The sequence below is a fragment of the Somniosus microcephalus genome, chromosome 3 (assembly GCF_052327205.1).
Source record: "Somniosus microcephalus isolate GS21.2 chromosome 3, FLI_Smic_1.0, whole genome shotgun sequence".
Taxonomy (NCBI): Eukaryota; Metazoa; Chordata; class Chondrichthyes; order Squaliformes; family Somniosidae; genus Somniosus; species Somniosus microcephalus.
In genome coordinates this window covers 254,662,864-254,681,103 of record NC_140989.1, presented here as the reverse complement: position 1 = coordinate 254,681,103, position 18,240 = coordinate 254,662,864, and positions in this window count along the sequence as shown.

The following is an 18,240-nucleotide window of genomic DNA, read 5'->3' as shown; positions in this document are numbered from 1 at the left end:
CTGTCACAGGTGGGGCAGACGGTGGTTGAAGGGGCGGGTGGGTGGGTGCTTGGGTTGACGTGCGCTCCTTGCACTGCTTGCGCTTGGCTTCCGCTTGCTCCCGGCGAAGAGACTCGAGGTGTTCGGCGCCTTCCCAGATGCTTCTCCTCCACTTTGTGCGGTCTTGGGCCAGGGATTCCCAGGTGTCGGTGGGGATGTTGCACTTTTTCAAGGAGGCTTGCAGGGTGTCCTTGAAGCGTTTCCTCTGCCCACCTGGGGCTCTCTTGCCGTGCCGGAGCTCCGAGTAGAGCGCTTGTTTTGGGAGTCTCGTATCGGGCATGCGGACAATGTGACCCGTCCATTGGAGCTGATCGAGCATGGTCAGAGCTTCGATGCTGGGGATGTTGGCCTGAGCAAGAACACGAACGTTGGTGCGCCTATCCTGCCAATGGATTTGTAGGATCTTGCGGAGGTAGTGTTGGTGGTACCTCTCCAGTGCTTTGAGGTGCCTGCTGTACATTGTCCATGTCTCTGAGGCATACAGCAGGGCAGATATCACTGCTGCCCTGTAGACCATGAGCTTAGTGCCGGGTTCGAGGACCTGGTCTTCAAACACTCTTCCTCAGGCGACCGAAGGCTGCACTAGCACACTGAAGGCGGTGTTGGACTTCGTCGTCGATGTCTGCCCTTGTTGACAGTAGGCTCCCAAGGTATGGAAAGTGGTCCACGTTGTCCAAGGCCTTGTCGTGGATTTTGATAATCGGGGGGGGGGGCAGCACTGTGTGGCGTGGGTCACCTTTTTCTTCCCAAGCATGCTATACTTACCACGCGTCATGTCTCAAGTTACTCACATACTGTATCCCAAAATGTTAGTTTCTGACTACGTCACGATATGGATTTTTGTTTTAAAAAAGACAAAAGTAAATTTTTCTCCCCCCCCCCCAAACACCAAATGGAGCTTTCCTCTGTAGAAGGCGAGATCATCTACGGATCACACACACACATTGCCACAAGTCTATTACACCTGTGACTTCGATGGTGCACGGCTTTAAACAAATAATGTTTTTGCTTTTAAAAAAAAAAATGCACCTGTAGCGATTCGTGTGCATCGCCACTAAATAATCGAGTTCGACTTCAACGAACTATAAATAAGTTGTTTATTTACAGGAACAGGTTAAATACAACAGGTAAGGTAGCAGGTAAGATGGCTGACTGTAGGAGCACCGTGGTGTAGGTCTTTCCCCAGCGGGGACGCCACGAGAACTAACTAGAAGTTTCCGAGCTCAACTGCTAGCAGGTTCCGAGCTCTGATGTCATCACGCAGAGTACAGGAATGAAGCCCGAGTGCAGTAACAGATACATTTAAAAGGTAAGTTAAAGGGAATTATGTATATCTCAATGTAAGGGACAACTGCCACATAGGCCCTTAAATATCAATACAGGCAGATTGCATCACAAAAATACCAGTAAAATAAATACTAGTATGAGTAAAATAAATACTAGTATGAGTAAAATAAATAACAGTAATATTCCAACAGTGGCCTGAGCAACCAAATCCACAAGTGATGAAGCCATAAATCAATTGTGAAAGTCAGATCACCCATTGAAAAAAAATCAACAAATAGACAGCTTATCTGCGGTCAATACTATGACTGCATTTATTCCATATTAATAGGCATTTCCAAGTGTATCTATGCTGGTGGATTTCCCACAGCACTGCTCAGAGTCAGGGCATACAGTAGCAGTTTGAGCATTGCAATGAGGGACAGTGAAATAAGTGGATAGTGGTAAAAAGTGAACAATGAGGAAGTGTCTTCTAATTGGTTCCGGGGAAACTTGATCCAAGTACTAAAAAAAGCCTACTTGTTAAAGCGAAAAACTGCAGATGCTGGAAATCTGAAATGAAGACAGAAACTGCAGGAAACACTCGGTTCAGGCAGCATCTGTGAAGAGTGCAAGGTGGGGTTAACGTTTCAGGTCACAGACCTTGATCAGAACCAAAGCTCATCAACCTGAAAAGTTAACCCTACCCTTCTCGCTCCTCGCGTTGCCAACTCTGGTTGGATGCAGTACTTGAGGCTTCATCACATGACCTCCCGTCCCTACACTCCTACCATTGGTCCATACTCCAGGCGCTCTGCCCTGCACTGCCAGGCCAAGTGGAAAGTGAACAGACTGTTACACAATTGGATTAATTTTGACTGTTAAACAACCTTCTCCCCCCACATCACCAATACTTTTACAATTATACTGACTCACCAAAGCCTTTCCACCATCTACAAGGCACAAGTCAGGAGTGTGATGGAATACTCTCCACGATGAGTGCAGCTCCAACAACACTCAAGAAGCTCAACACCATCCAGGACAAAGCAGCCCACTTGATTGGCACGCCCTCCACCACTGGCGTACCGAGGCCGCAGTGTGTACCATCTACAAGATACACTACAGCAACTCGCCAAGGCTTCTTCGGCAGCACCTCCCAAACCCACGACCCCAACCACCTAGAAGGACAAGAGCAGCAGACGCATGGGAACACCACCACCTCCAAGTCACACACCATCCGGACATGAAAATATATTGCCGTTCCTTCATTGTCGCTGGGTCAAAATCCAGGAACTCCCTCCCTAACAGCACTGTGGGAGTACCTTCACTGCACAGACTGCAGCGGTTCAAGGCGGCGGCTCACCACCATGTTCTCAAGGGTAATTAGGGATGGGCAATAAATACTGGCCTTCCAGCAATGTCCACATCCCATGAATAAATTTTAAAATATTAATGTTCAAAGACAATGCAAGATTTTCTTTTACAATTAGGAGAAAATTCATGTAAATTATGTGACATCTTTGAAAGCTCTTGATTTGGGAATTGTGCCATTAGATTGGAAATTTGCTAATGTCACTTCATTACTTAAGGGAGGGAGGGAGAGAGAGAGAAACCAGTTAACTGCAGGTCTGTCGGTTTAATGCCAGTTGTGGGCAAGCTACTAAAATGTGTCATTAGGGATAGAGTGACTGAGCATTTGAACAAATATGAGCTGATCGAAGAGAGTCAGCACATTTTTGTTAAGGGTAAGTCGTGTCGGATTAATCTAGTTGAATTTTTTGAGGCAGTCACTAATAAGGTAGATAAGAGTGTGTCTATGGATGTCATCGGTATCAACTTCCAGAAGGCATTCGATAAGAGATTAGCAAAACTGAAAGTGCATGAATTGCAGGTACCCTTTTGATCAGGGTTGGAAATTGTTTGGGAGGTACGAGACAGAGAGTGGCGATAAAGGGTGGGCACTCTGATTATTGGGATGTGACAAGTGGCATTCCCCAGGGATATGTTCTGGGGCCTCAACTTTTCACCATATTTGTTAATGGCTTGGCTGAAGGAATAGAGAGTTGTATATCCAAGTTTGCAGACTGCACCAAGTTAGGAGGGACAGTAAATTGTGCAGATATGAGCAGGAAGTTGGAAAGGGACATAGACAGATTAAGTGAGCGAGCAAAACTATGGCAACTGGAGTTCAATATGAGCAAATGTGAGGTCATCCACTTGGGATCCGTGAAAGATAATCAGAGTATTTTCTAAATGTGGAGAAACTGAGAACCATAGAAGAGCAGGGAGATGTGGAGTCCAAGGAAATGAATAATTAAAAGCCAGTAGACAGGTACAAAAAGCAATTTAAAAGGCTAATGCAATGTTGGCTTTTATCTCAAGGAGGCTGGAATACAAAGGCCCAATCTAAAAAAAACCAGAATGCAGGTAAATTCACTGCAAGTTATCTAATACAAGGCATTTATCTCAATGTATACTGAAAGTCTCTCAGTGAATAGGAGCTGATTAACACACAGGCAGACAGAACCCAGCCAAATATGGAGCCCCTGGAAAAACTCACCATCATTTTCTAAACAGGGAGAAGCAGAGAGATTTAAGAGTCTATGTACAGAAATCACTAAAAACTACTGGACAAGTACAAAATAAAAAAGGCTAATGGAATGCTTGCCTTTATCTCAAGGAGGCTGGAATACAAAGGGGTGAAAATTATGCTACAGTTGTATAAAGTTCTGGTTCAACCCCATCTGGAGTACTGCGTTCAGCTCTGGGCACCACACATCAGGAAGGATATATTGGCTTTGGAGGGGGTACAGCGCAGATTCACCAGAATGATACTGGGGCTAAAAGGGTTAAATTGAAGACACGTTGCATAGAATAGGCCTTAAGTATAGAGGATTAAGGGGTGATCTAATTGAGGTGTTTAAGATGATTAAAGGAGTTGATTGGGTAGATAGAAAGAGAAACCATTTCCTCTAGTAGGGAGAGTCCAGAACAAGAGAGCATAACCTTAATTTTAGAGCTAGGCCCTTTGGGCATGATGTCAGGAAGCACGTCACACAAAGGGTAGCGCAAATCTGGAACTCTCTCCCCCAAAATGCTGTTGAGGCTAGGGGTGAATTGAAAATGTCAAAACTGAGGTTAATAGATTATGGTTAGGTAAAGGTATAAAGGGATATGGAACTAAGGCAGGTAAATTGAGTTAAGCTACAAATCAGCCATGATCTAACTGAAGGGAGGACCAGGCTCGAGGGGTTGAATAACCTACTCCTGTTCCCATATTTCTTACGCAGAAAAACTGCATACACCAGCTGGATCAAAATATTCCTGCATTTAAAAGGACTGCCAGAAGGGGGCGTCGAAGAGTCATTCGATTCGTTGTAATAAAGATTGATTCTTGCAGTTGCAAGTGTTTTAATGGATTGGGGATGGGGATGTTCGGGGTGGCTACCAATTGTTAATCTGGCTCTGTCAGTGAAAAACACATACACAAACTTACTTAGCACTCCTCTCGTTCCCGGTAGCACCCAGGATGTTCCATTCAGCTGTGCCTCACTGAATGATTAAATTTGTGCTTCAGTTAATGCATTACCAGAATTTAATCTACACTGGATTACCAGGGCTGCTCTGTATTATAATAGAGCAGCAATTTATTGACAGGGCTGAAGGAACATTAACTGAACTCCTTTGTGGGATCTCTGTTAAATTGACTTAACCGATGGTTATTTTTATTTATCCTGATTCGGTCTTGGGATATGTATTTCAGCTTCACAAAAAAAGTGTTCCCCATAGCCACTAACTATGAATTAAATGGGAATTAACTGCATCTTGAATCAGTCATGGGACTTTGCACGAGCACTCCTGCCAAATAATTTTAAAAGCAGTTCCAGAACATGGATAAATTATACCCAAAAAACTCCAAGGTGAGATTTAGTATTAACAGTGCCAAAAGAGTTTGGGTGCGAGTGTGATGGACAGTGACAGCTCAGCTGCCGCTGAAGGGCACCTGCCTATCCTACTCCAGACTAAAGTCAGTGAACATGGGAGTCAAGCAGACAAGAGATGATTAAGGAATCTGATTCAAACAGTTCTAGAAATAACCATTTCCAAATTCAATGTAACGGTTAATTCAATGTTGGAATGAAAAAATTGGCATCAATTTTTCCACCTGTGGGTTTTTTTTCTCCTAGCTGGAAACACAAAGTCAGGTGCTTTGAGGAGCAGTCCCTTTAAAAAACCTTTTGGTTAAAATCGAAAATGCGTGCACATTTGCAGATACCCGATTCTTCATTCGGGGAGAGTAGCAGATCCTCCTCACCTGCCCCGCCCACCCGCTTCTCCAGTGTGAGCACTCTGGACACTTACCTGACAGTCAAGAAGGGGGCACTCCATTACTCGCGGGTAAAAGCTGCCCCTTTGTCCTTCATTTACCGCCCGTGCCCTTGCACTTCCTCCTCGCTCCCGGCGCCTGCAGCCCAAGCTCCCAGCCGCCGCTCTCCGTGGTAAGGTGTCGCTCTGCCGCTCCATGCAACCCGCCTCTCCCCCCCGACTCTCTCAAATAGACTCCCAGCCAAGCAGCGCGCAGCGCCCGCTTAAAGAGACAGGCCAGGTGCAAAACAAAACACCCAATCATTTGAAGTATATAAAAAAGTTATTACTCGTTTCGTTTTTTTATTTAATTGTAATATGTCTTTTACAGAAAAAAACATTGTTTCTGCGTTTGTGGAGAGATTTAATAAGGTTGTTTTCTTTATAAAATAAAAATTGGTGAACTTGATAGTTACACTGGAGCCGGCCCCATTTGGACAGAATTCCTCATCGGTGCCCGGCCCCAAAACCCCCCTTGGGAACCGGCGCCTCACAACTTGAGCCGTCTCGAGGGAATACCCTCCGTGCCTTTTCATTCCGTGCGGGCTGCTCCTGCACACTCTCCACTTTGCCATCTTCGCCTGCCGGCCGGACACACCTTAGCACACCATCTTGCCGTCCGGAGGAGGCGGGGGTCCCCAATGGAGGACTCTCCGCGGGAATCCTCCCTTTATCTATTGGGGACTTGACCTGGGGGGTGTTGCATGGAGCAGTCCCGTGCAATAAGGTTTTAAGTAGGTTGACAGGTTCCCAGGCCGCCTGCATTTTCTGCGGCCTGGAGGAGTCCGTGTTCTATGTATATGTGGAGTGTGAGAGGCTGCAGCCCCTCTTCCATTATTTGAAGGGGCTGCTCCTCGATTTTTGGCTGTACTTCAGTCCCATGCTCCTGATCTTTGGTCACCCAGTGCGGAGGGGAGCGGGCAGATCGGGGGACTGCTCCTGGGCCTAGCCAAAGTGGCCATCAACTGTTCCAGGCAGTGGGCGGTCAAGGGGGTCGTTCGGCTCGACGGCCTGCCTCTCTTCCGCGGCCATGTTCACGCCCGGGTGTCCCTGGAGATGGAGCACGCGGTGTCCGCTGGCACACTCGAGGCCTTCCGCGACCAGTGGGCACCGCAGGGACTGGAGTGCATCATCACCCTCGGCAACCAAATTTCAATTTAATTTGTTAATTTTCATTTCAGGTATTTTTGTTAAGTTACAGCTTATTTGTTTATGGGTTGCTCAAAAGAGTACACTGGAGCAGGGCATTTAAATTTTTTTTTAAAGTTGATTCGTTTTGTTGAATATATATACATAATGTTACCTAAAATCGATATCACCATTTCAAAAGGGAATTGGATAAATACTTGAAAAGGAAATATTTGCAGGTCTATGGGGAAAGAGCAGGGGAGTGAGACTAATTGGATAGCTCTTTCAAAGAGACAGCACAGTCACGATGGGCCGAATGGCCTCCTTCTGTGCTGTACCACTCTATGATCTGGCATCCAGCTATGACACATCCTCTATTTATAAACAGGTGAACCGTGCATCCCGGATACTGTTCTCCTAGTTCCAGTCTAAATCTTTTATAAGTTATGATGCATTGAACTGTCCAACTGACATCCATTAACTGATGGCCATACTTAAACATGTTCATGTTTTAAAATCAGATCATACCTTTCAAACTATTAAAAAGACCCTTAGCCATTAGAGTGATTATGAGGTACAACCTAAATATTCATTCCTGTTCACACGCACAAAATTGGTCATTCTGAAATTATGATCATGTCCCTTTAAAAAAAATTGAGTTCTTTTAAATTAAACATATATATCCTAGTGTAGAAGCATGAGGTCATTAAAATAAACATTCAACAAAAAGCAGTACGGGGATTAATTCCTGTTTTTAGTCTTCATAATTAATAGACAGACAGGCCACCAAACCCTCTTCCCAAAGGTAGCAACACATTGGAAAGCCACATAAAATACATATCAGATTTATGATTGCAGTGAAATAATTACTGCTAGTACTAAAAAAAATGACCACATGATAACAGTGGAAGAGGAAACACCTTAGAATTGCTGTCTCATCTGGGTTGTTCGACTTGACTTCAGATAATTAGAAAGTCTGTGTTCTCTTAGCTTGCTTCCCCCTGGCAGTACAATCCAAATCTCACACTCCGAGCTAGCCCCCTGTACCATATTACATTTTCACCGTACATGAACTCACACTCCCGCTTGGCTGTGCTTTATAATGACATGGGAAATCAACTGGAGTGTGCTGTCACCTACTGCTTCTTCAATAGCTCATAACAAAGATGATGTTATGATATGGCCTAGAGAATGTTACCAGGAAGCAATGTTCCATCTTCCCCATGCCTGGGCGGGATGTTCTCAGTAATGCCTTCACTCTGGCCCAAGAACAAGGAACTGTAAATTCGTTTTTTTTTAAAAACTGGATGGCAACAGCCCCTGAGAGTAACGCTGTGTCTCAGCAAATCATTTCTGAATTAGATACCTGGAAGTCCTGTTGAGAACACGGCAGAGTATGAATGATTTCCTTAGGGAAAGGTTGGAGATGTGAGTCAAAGACAATGTAGTCTGTTATTCACCAACCAAAATCAAAATTAGTCATGTTAATTTCCACATTTACTGCAATATAACTTGCATAAATCTACATGTAATACATTCCCGAAGTAAACTTTCTACCTCGTGCTTCTTCTGGTGCAAAGGTATCATGGACTGGTTCATGTACTCACCAAGAGCTGAGCAGCTCACAGTAAGCTGCATTAATATTGCTGTCTGTCCTGATTTTTTCAAAAGCTAAGTTTCAAAGACTAGTTGAAATCAAAAGAGTTTGTCAACACCAAGGTGCTGGATGGCCAGATGTTTCTAATTAATTGGCACAAATTGGCTTCCACATTTCCCTGTGCTACAATATTGATTACACTTCAAAAGTACCTCATTTGGCTGTGAAGCGCTTTGGGACATCCTGAGGAAAGAACATTCTTTCTTTCTTTATTGACACAAGAATAAATGTACTATGCACTGGAGAACAGCAGAATAATGAGATCTAGTGTGTGTAGTGCCTAGTATGTTATTACTATTGAATGTTCTGGGATTGTTACACCTTCACTAGATGTTATATCAGTAATCTATGTGCATTACTTAAATACATAACCAGAGTGAACAGGTTAATACCAGTTGTAAGAGGAATCCTGAAGATAGAGGGTAAAATATCCACAACTTTCTGCTGCTGTGTAGTTTCTTTATTTAACTGTGTCTGTACAACACAGACACATGTTGTGGGATTTCCCAACGATCAAGTACCTATCAGATCAACCCACCTGCCCATCATTCAGTAGTCTGAATGACTCTGAAATACCAATGCCAACTATAGCAAATTTGACCCTGAGCATTCTTATATTGTTTATTTATCCAGAACTCCGGTGAGTTTTGATATATGACAAACGAATAGTGTGCCGACACTCAAAATACTTCCACTCACAGTGGGGGAAGGAGGGAACTTATCTATCCATCCAACTCTTCCTCCACTCTCCAGGCCTACCGAGAGAGAAAACACGTAACAGTTCCTGTGCAAGCATGAGGGAATCAATCTGTGGGAAAGATTTCTCCCCCTTGGAAAGAGTCCGGAACTTACAGGTAAGGGAACATTTTCCAGAGCATCCAGAGGTGAATTCCAGAGGTGAGGTGCGACTGACTGCCCTTGACACCAAGGCAGCTTTTGACCTAGTGTGGCACCAAGGAGCCCTAGTAAAATTGAAGTCAATGGGAATCAGGGGGGAAACTCTCCACTGCTGGAGTCATACCTAGCATGAAGGAAGATGGTTGTGCATGTTGGAGGCCAATCATCTCAGCCTCAGAACTCGCTGCAAGACTTCCTCAGGGCAGTGTCCTCGGCCCAACCATCTTCAGCTGCTTCATCAATGACCTTCCCTCCATCATAAGATCAGAAGTGGGGATGTTTGCTGATGATTGCACAGTGTTCAGTTCCATTTGCAACTCCTCAGATAATGAAGCAGTCCATGCCCGCATGCAGCAAGACCTGGACAACATTCAGGCTTGGGCTGATAAGTGGCAAGAAACATTTGCGCAACAGAAGTGCCAGGCAATGACTATCTCCAACAAGAGAGAATCTAACTGTTAAATCTGTGAGTTATCTAGTTAATTAAGACACAGACTAATTAATAACAATCAAAAACAGGTCTTTACTGGTTGGAGGTCCTCTTTTTTTATTTGAACCAAAATTTAAAATTTAAACCAGATCAACTGTAAATAAACAAAAGTTCAACTAAACCTTAATAAATCAAATTAAAATTGGGTGTTCCAAATTGACGATGCACTCCAGCCCCCACGGCGCCCAACGGTCGCGGAAATACTCAAGCGTACCAGCGGACACCGCGTGCTCCATCTCCAGGGCTACCCGGCCGCGAACATGGCCGCGGAAGAGAGGCAGGCAATCCGGCTGGATGACCCCCTCGATCGCCCGCTGCCTGGACCAATTGATTGCTCTTTTAGCCAGGCCCAGGAGCAGGCCCACAAGGAGGTCCTCCAGCCTACCCGCTCCCCTCCGCACCGGGTGACCGTAGATCAAGAGCGTGGGACTGAAGTGCAACCAAAAATCGAGGAGCAGCCCCTTTAAGTAGTGAAAGAGGGGCTGCAACCTCTCACACTCCATATAAACGTGGAAAACGGACTCCTCCAGGCCGCAAAAAACACAGGCGGCCTGGGAGTCCGTGAACCTACTTAAAACCTTATTGCACGGGACCGCTCCGTGCAACACCCTCCAGGCCAAGTCCCCGATGGAACAAGGGAGGACTCCTGCGTAGAGAGCCCTCCATTGGGGACCTCCGCCACCGCCAGTCGGCAAGACGCCATGCCAAGGCGTGTCTGGACGGCAGACGAAGATGGCAAAGTGGAGAGTGTGCAGGAGCAGCCCGTACAGGAAACCCCTCCGCGCGGAATGAAAAGGCACGGAGGGTATTTCCTCGAGACGGCTCAAGTTGTGAGGCGCCGGCTCCCGAGGGGAGTTTCGGGGCCGGGCGCCAATAAGGAATTCCGTCTGGACGGGGGTAAGCTCGGACGGGATCGCCCCACGTGCTTGAGCCGCCTCGATACACCTAGTGGAATCGGGGCCCAGTGCCACTTTCACCGACTCGATGGCTTCGGTCGCGATCCGGACGTTGGCCCAGGACAGGCGCCACGCCAGCTCCTCCGGCGCCATCCAGCCCGCTCCTCCGACATCGAGCAGGTCCCCGACTCTGGTCACACCGCCAGCCACAGCCCCACCCTCTGCCAGCCGCCCGAACCCACATTCACGGAGGTGCGGATTCCTGAGCAGCGGCTCCCGAAGGAGAGCCGCCGCTCCTGACGGGGGAGAGCTCCGCCTGGAAGCGACATAGTTCCAAACCCATAGTAGTTCCTGGTAGAAGACAGGCAGCTCCTGCAGGCCGGCACGCCTGCAGCCCACTTTCACAAACAGGAGCTGCGTGTCGTAATTGAGGCCGTGCAGCTGGCGGAAGAAAAACGTCGCCAGCGCACACCATCTCGGAGGATTCTCTACGTACAGGTATCTCTGCAGCGTCTGAAGACGGAAAGTCGCCGGCTGGGTGCGAAGGCACACCAGCGCCTGACCGCCCTCCCTAAGCGGGAGACACAGAACCGCAGCAGAGACCCAGTGCTTCCTTTTGTCCCAGAAGAAGTCGATGAGCTTCTTCTGTATCTTGGCGACAAACGCAGGGGGAGGGATCAAAGTGACCAACCGGTACCACAACATGGCAGCCACCAGCTGGTTTATGACCAGCGCTCGACCCCTGTAGGACAACACTCGGAGCAGTCCTGTCCAGCGTCCTAGGCGAGCGGTGACTTTGGCCTCCAGCTCCTGCCAGTTTGCTGGCCAGGCGTCCTCGGCAGGGCTAAGGTAGACTCCCAAATAGAGGAGGTGCGTGGTGCTCCAGGCGAAAGGCCTGAACTCCTCCGGCAGGGAGTCCACCCGCCACTGACCCACCAGGAGTCCGGAACATTTTTCCCAGTTGATCTTGGCGGAGGATGCGTCCGAGTAAATCTGCTGGCATTCCCGCATCCTCCGCAAGTCAGCGGGATCCGTGACCGTGAGGAGCACGTCATCGGCGTAAGCCGAGAGGACCACCTCCACGCCCGGCCCTTGCAGAGCCAGTCCCGTCAACCTCTTCCGCAAGAGGCGCAGGAATGGCTCCACGCAAATGGCGTATAACTGACCGGACATGGGGCATCCCTGACGCACCCCCCTCCCGAAGCGAAGGGGCGCCGTCAAGGACCCGTTAACTTTAATCAGACACTCTGCGGCGGCGTACAGAAGTCAGATCCGGGCGACGAAATGCGTCCCGAACCCGAATGTACGCAGAGTCCCGAAAAGATACTCGTGATCCACCCTGTCGAACGCCTTCTCCTGATCCAGGGAGAGGAAGGCGACTGACAGACCAGCCCTCTGGGAGTGGTGGACCAGGTCCCGGACCAGATGGATGTTGTCGTGGATGGTCCGGCCCGGGACCGTGTAGGACTGGTCGGGGTGGATCATGTGGGCCAGCACGGTGCCAAGGCGAGCAGACATAGCCCTGGCAAAGATTTTATAGTCCGTGCTAAGGAGGGAGACCGGGCGCCAGTTCTTGAGGAGGCGGAGATCGCCCCTCTTAGGCAGCAGGACAATGACCGCCCTGCGCCAAGAGAGGGGCATCTCCCCGGTCGCCAAACTTTCCCCCAGGACCCGCGCGTAGTCGCCCCCCAAGACGTCCCAGAACGCCCTGTGGAACTCCACGGTCAGCCCGTCCAGCCCCGGGGACTTTCCCCTAGAGAGCTGGCGGAGGGCGCCGGTCAGCTCCGCCAGGCTTAGCGGAGCGTCCAATTTTTCGGCGCCCTCCGGACTGACCTTCGGCAGGTCCTCCCACAAAACTCTGCGCGCATCCTCGCTGGACGGATCCGGAGAGAACAGAGCCCCGTAGTAGGCGCGGGTCTCCGCGCTGATTCCCTCCGGATCCGAGACCAGAGATCTGTCGTCGGCCAGCAGCCCCAAGAGCTGCTTACGGACCCCTCGTCTTTTTTCCAGCGAGTAGAAGAAGGGGGAGCCGCGGTCCAGGTCCCGCAGGAGCTGGATCCGCGACCTCACGTACGCGCCTCGGGACCCGATGAGTTGCAGGTCCTTCAGCGCGCCCTTCTTCTCTTCGTACACCTTCCGCAGGGGCGAGTCCCCGACGACTTGACCGAGACGGGACTCCAGGTCGAGCACCTCCTTCTCCAACCGCCCGACCCGGGCCTCCCGCCTCTTGGTCGACCCCTTCGCATACTCCTGACAGAAGAGACGCACGTGAGCCTTGCCCACGTCCCACCACAGCCTCAAGGAGGGGAAGCCCCCCTGCTTCCTTCTCCAGTCGGCCCAGAACCGACGAAACGAATCCCGGAACCGCGCGTCCTCCAGCAGCAGGTTGTTAAAGTGCCAGTACGCGGACCCTCCCCGAGCGCGCAGCGGGACGAGCTCCGCCCACACCAGGTGGTGGTCCGTGCACGGCACCGGCCGCATGGAAGCCGCCGGAACGCAGGATACGTACGCCCGGGAAATGTAGAGGCGGTCGATTCTGGACCCTCCTCCTCCAGACCTCACGTAAGTGAAGGCGCTGGAGTCGGAATGAAGATTTCGCCAGACGTCCACCAAGTCGAAGGACCCGACCAGGTCCCTCAACTTCTCCATCGCCGGCGGGCATCGCGGGGGACCCGTACGGTCCCTCGCCTCGAGGGTACAGTTAAAATCCCCCCCGAGGATGACGCACTCGCCCACGTCGATGGAGCCCAGAAGAGCGGACACTTCTTCAAAGAAGCGCACTTGCTGCGCACCGGCCTGAGGGGCATACACGTTCACTAGATGGAGCGGCACGCCCCCCAGGCGAACAGTGACCTGGAGCAAGTGGCCCGGCACGTGCTCCTTGACCCCCAAGATCTCCGGCTGAAAATGCGGGGCCAGCAAGATAGCCACCCCGCTGGAATTATTGGAGAGGTGACTCATGCTGACCCCTCCTTGCCACTCCAGGAGCCACGTGGCTTCGTCTCCCGGAACGGTGTGGGTTTCTTGCAGGAAGCACACCGCATACTTCCCGTCCCGAAGGACCGAGAAGTTATTGAACCTGCGGCGCGCCTCCCCGCTGCCGTTGATGTTGAGGCTGGCTATGGTTATCTTCATGTCAGAAGCATAGTGCAACATCTACCTACAACTAACGGGAGGAGGAAGCGCGGCCGCTAGTCAGCCGCCACCTCCTCAGCAGCCCAGTGAGAAGTGTTCTGAGCCGACGCAGCTCAAGTGGGTTCACACCCTCGTCCGCGTCCATGGTCTTAACGGCGGCGCGGACGGAATCAATGAGCAGCGCCAGCTCCGACCACCTGTCGAGGGCCAGCCGGACCTTCCCGCGCCGACCCAGGCACGTGGCCATAAAATCCCGGAGTTCCCTTGCGGGAATGAGGGGAGACTTGGCAAGGGGCACGAGGTCGTCCACCGCCTCGTCGGCGCCGGAGTCCGACTCGTCCTCCGTGCCCATCACCGAGTCCCCATCCTCCTCCAGGGGGTCGTCACCAGCGGCCGACCCGCCCACCGCGCAGTGCGCAGCGGACGGCTCGGCCGCAACAGCCGGCCCCGCCTCCGCCCGGATCCCACCCCCAGGATCGGTGGCGGAGGAATTCTCCCTGGGCTCCTCCGGGGGCGCCGGGCCAGAAGATGGCGGCGGCGGTTCGGAGCCCCCCTCCGCCCCAGACGCCAGATCGAACGGAGAAATCGGGGAGAACACAAATCCGAACTCCCCCAGGACGTCCGGCGCCCGAGACACAGCCAGAGGGCCTTCCTCTTCCGCGCCACCGGCCTCTGACCCGGCAGATGGGACGTCTTTGGCTAAATCCTCGACCAGGTCGAGCAGCCCCTGGGAAATGACCGGGCCGCTTTGGGCGAGCTCACTTTCTTCGAACTCGCCCGACCCAGACCCCAGGCCGCCCGACCCGTCGAGGGGTAACGGCATCGATAAATAGTCTATTTCAGCCGCGGGTTGATCCGCGACCCCCCCCACGGGCAGGGTCTCGTCCTCATCCCCGGGAGGCATGTGCTGCACAGACACATCTGCCTCAGCCTCCCGAGGGACAGGCGACCCCTGCCGATCGCCGGTGATGGTGGCAGCGGTGGGGGGGGGCGCAGCACCCGCGGCGGGCGACGACTCCCCCTGTTCGGAGGGACCCTCCTCCTCCTCCCGGTCCTCCTCCTCATCCAGGGTGTCGCGCCTTCTTTTTAGCGCGGAGGGAGCGAGGGAGACCTCCATGTCTGCAAAGGCCTCCTCCTCAACTCCCTCCGGCGGAGCAGGTTTGTCGGGTTCCTCGGGCCCGAGCCCAGCCGCAGGTAATGGCAATACCGCTGCGGCGGTTGCGGCCGCAGGCTCGGGCACGAGGCCCCTCCCGCTCGCATCTGCCCCGGTCAACTCCGCGAGGAGCGCGGGTGTAAGGGGCTCAAGGGGCAAGGGCTCGCCATCCACGGGGGGACCCGCCCTAAGGTGTTTTTTCTTTCCCCGCGCCTTTTTTCCGGCCGGACACGCTCCCTCCCCCCCGCCGGAGGCCTTGGTGGCATCGGCCCCCGACGTCAACCGCGCATCAGACGTACTTGACGCGCGGGCAGACCCGGGGGGAGGAGCAGCGGCGGCGCCAGCCTCGGCCGCACGAGATGATCCGGCGGCCTTGGAGGCAGGGCAGTTCCTCCTGATATGCCCCACCTCCTTGCAGGCGTGGCACCGCACACCGTCCGACGTCCAAAAGACGCGATAGGCGGTCCCCTCGTGGAGGACGACGAACGCTCCGTCAGTGTCCTCCTCCCGCGCCAGCTGGATAAACAGCTGGCGCCGGAAGGAGAAGACGTGGCGAAGGCTGGCCTCCCGGAAGCCGAGCGGGATAGGCGTGATCCCCGACCTCACCTCCCCAAGCTGACGCAAATGGGGAAGGAGGAGCTCACCGGGAACATAGGGCGGGACGTTAGAGATGACAATCCTCTGCGCGGTGGCCTCGAGAGGATCCACCGGCAGGAAGGTCCCGCCCACGGTGAGCCCCTTGGTGACGGCCAGGGACACCGCCCGCTCCGACCCCAGGAAGAACACAGCCTTCCCGTACATTTTCGAGGCCGCGACGATGGCTGAGGGGCCGACAACCCCAGCCATGGCTTTGACACAGGCCTCGATGGTCATAGTGGGGTGAGTGTAGCTCTTCACCCCAAGCTTTTTCGTTATCAGTTTAAATGGTGACGGGGCAGCAGAAGCAGCGGGAGCAGCTGTGGCTGTGGCTGCCGCCCCCGCATAAGTCTTGGCTTGCCCCGCCACCGGCGATGATGTAGTCGCCATTCTGGGGTGCTTTAAGGGCTACACTCACCCCAAGTCACAGGCCTGAAGGTGTTAATGGCCTCAGGTAATATATATATTTTTTTGTCCTCTATTGAGCAGAGGGAGCTGATTAAAATGAGGACACACCTCTCTCCTTACTGAATGAAATTGGGGGAGGGGCCCTCTCCCCTCTGCTCAATAGGCAATTAATAAAAGGTGATGGGACTGAGGTGCCTTAGAAAGACCGGCAGAGAGAGATAGAGAGAGAGAGAGAGAGGGGGGTAGGAAGGAGGGAGACCACAAGGGCAGTGTTGCCACTCAGGATGGTGGGTGGGTGTTGGCAGGGGGGCACTCTCTGATGTAGTTTAAAAGTCTTTGGTGATGGTCTTCTGGCAGGGGGAGAAGATGGCTTCACCTGGAAAAGCTGGAGAAGCCCAGGCTCAGTCCTGCAACAGGTCTTAATGATGTAATTAATGAAATTAGAGACTTCACCTGGTCAGCTCCAGCTCTCCCAGGACAGGCAATAGTAGGGGTGCTAATTAGTGGTGTGTGTGGCCTAGCTTTTAACAAGAGCCACACACACACACACTACACCCCTTGATGGTCCGGCCTTGCTTCTTCTTTTCTCCCCCCACCTAAAATACAAAGTCTTGGGAGAGTGCCCCAAATAACACCCACCTGTAGATGTTTCAACGAGATGAATCTTCCCTCCTTCCAAACAGTTGGTGGTTTTTTTCCCGATGTTTCTCTCCCCTCTCTCCTGAAGTGGAGGCCAATTTGGGGAGGCAGTGATAGAAAAGGCCTCTCCCCGGTTGATGTTGATATAGGCCTCCTTTCTCCTTCTCCTCCTCTGCCCAATCTCTCCAGGCACCTCAGTTGTTTGAAGATGTTGGAGGAGGTGGAGGTGGTGATCTATCTTTCAGCTACTCCTCTTCCTGGTCAGGAGACCACCACTCTCCACTCTCTTGCTTTGGCAGCTCCTTCTCCTTTTGCTGCTTGAGACAGCCAGAAAAGCACACAGGTCTTTACTGGTTGGAGGTCGGGACTATTCTGAATACAAGATTACTGCACAGTGCTTATATACCGGTGTGTTCACCCCCGGTATTACGTCTACAGCAGCCTGAGAAAGTAGTACATCTCTTAAGGTGGAACAGGCTTAAGCTCTCTTAAGGTGGAACAGGTTACATACACAACACTCCTCCCTTCTTAGCTTTATAGTCATCCCCCCCATTTAACATAACGTAATAACATATATACATATATAACTTCATGTTTAACGTAACATATCACAGATTCAGTCTCTGCGGAAAACAGTTCACAGATTCAATCTCTGTGGTGTAGTCGGTTCACGTTACTCATTCAATAGTCCTTTCATGGATTTAACAGCTTGAACTTCCGAACTGATTTGGCTCCGTTCGGAGGGACCACGTGTGTGATCTGGTAGAGGTGATAATGGTTCAGATGGGTCATCTTCTGTTTTTACTTTTCCTTTTCTGCTTCTTGGAGACTCTCTGGGCTCCATTGTCAGCTGCCACAGCTGCCAGCTGCATGCGCAGTTCCTCCTTCTCTTCCTCCTTTTTTTGTAGTAGAGCCACCTTCTCCCGATGTTCCGTAGACTTTCGGTGCTCCTCCATGATTTCTGTATGGTGGGAGTCGAAGTTACAAGTTGGGCAGGACAGGACATAGTAATATTCGGTGTCGTCCACCAGGTCATAGTAATATTCGGTGTCGTCCTGAGCTAGACCAGTGAGAGGGTCGTCTATTTCCTCCATACCCAGCTGGACGTTAGCCAGCTCTTGTTCCAAATCCAGACATCTTTCCTGAAGAGACTTCTTCATGTGTACCTCTGCATCCAGCTTTTTCTGGGCTTTCAGCAAGTCGTTTACTAGTGACCTGATTTGTGATTTTAATACTTCAACTTCCTTTGGAGATTGATTGATCGGACTATGCAATCCCTCTACCGGAGCAGCTGTTTCAGCGGTCTGTTGTTCTACATTGACGTGAGTCAGCGTACTTTTGGCATCCAATGGCTGCTCTGTTGCAGTCGTTTCAGTCTGTGTCGTCACATCAGCCATCTCAATGACTTTTGAGAGCTCCGAACCCTTTTCCTTTGAAGATCGCAGCTCGTGTTCAAGTTTTTCCCATTTCAGAGTCTTGTCCCTCAGCATATGAAGGAGTTGGCTGACCGTTAACTCTTCTGACACCAGATTAT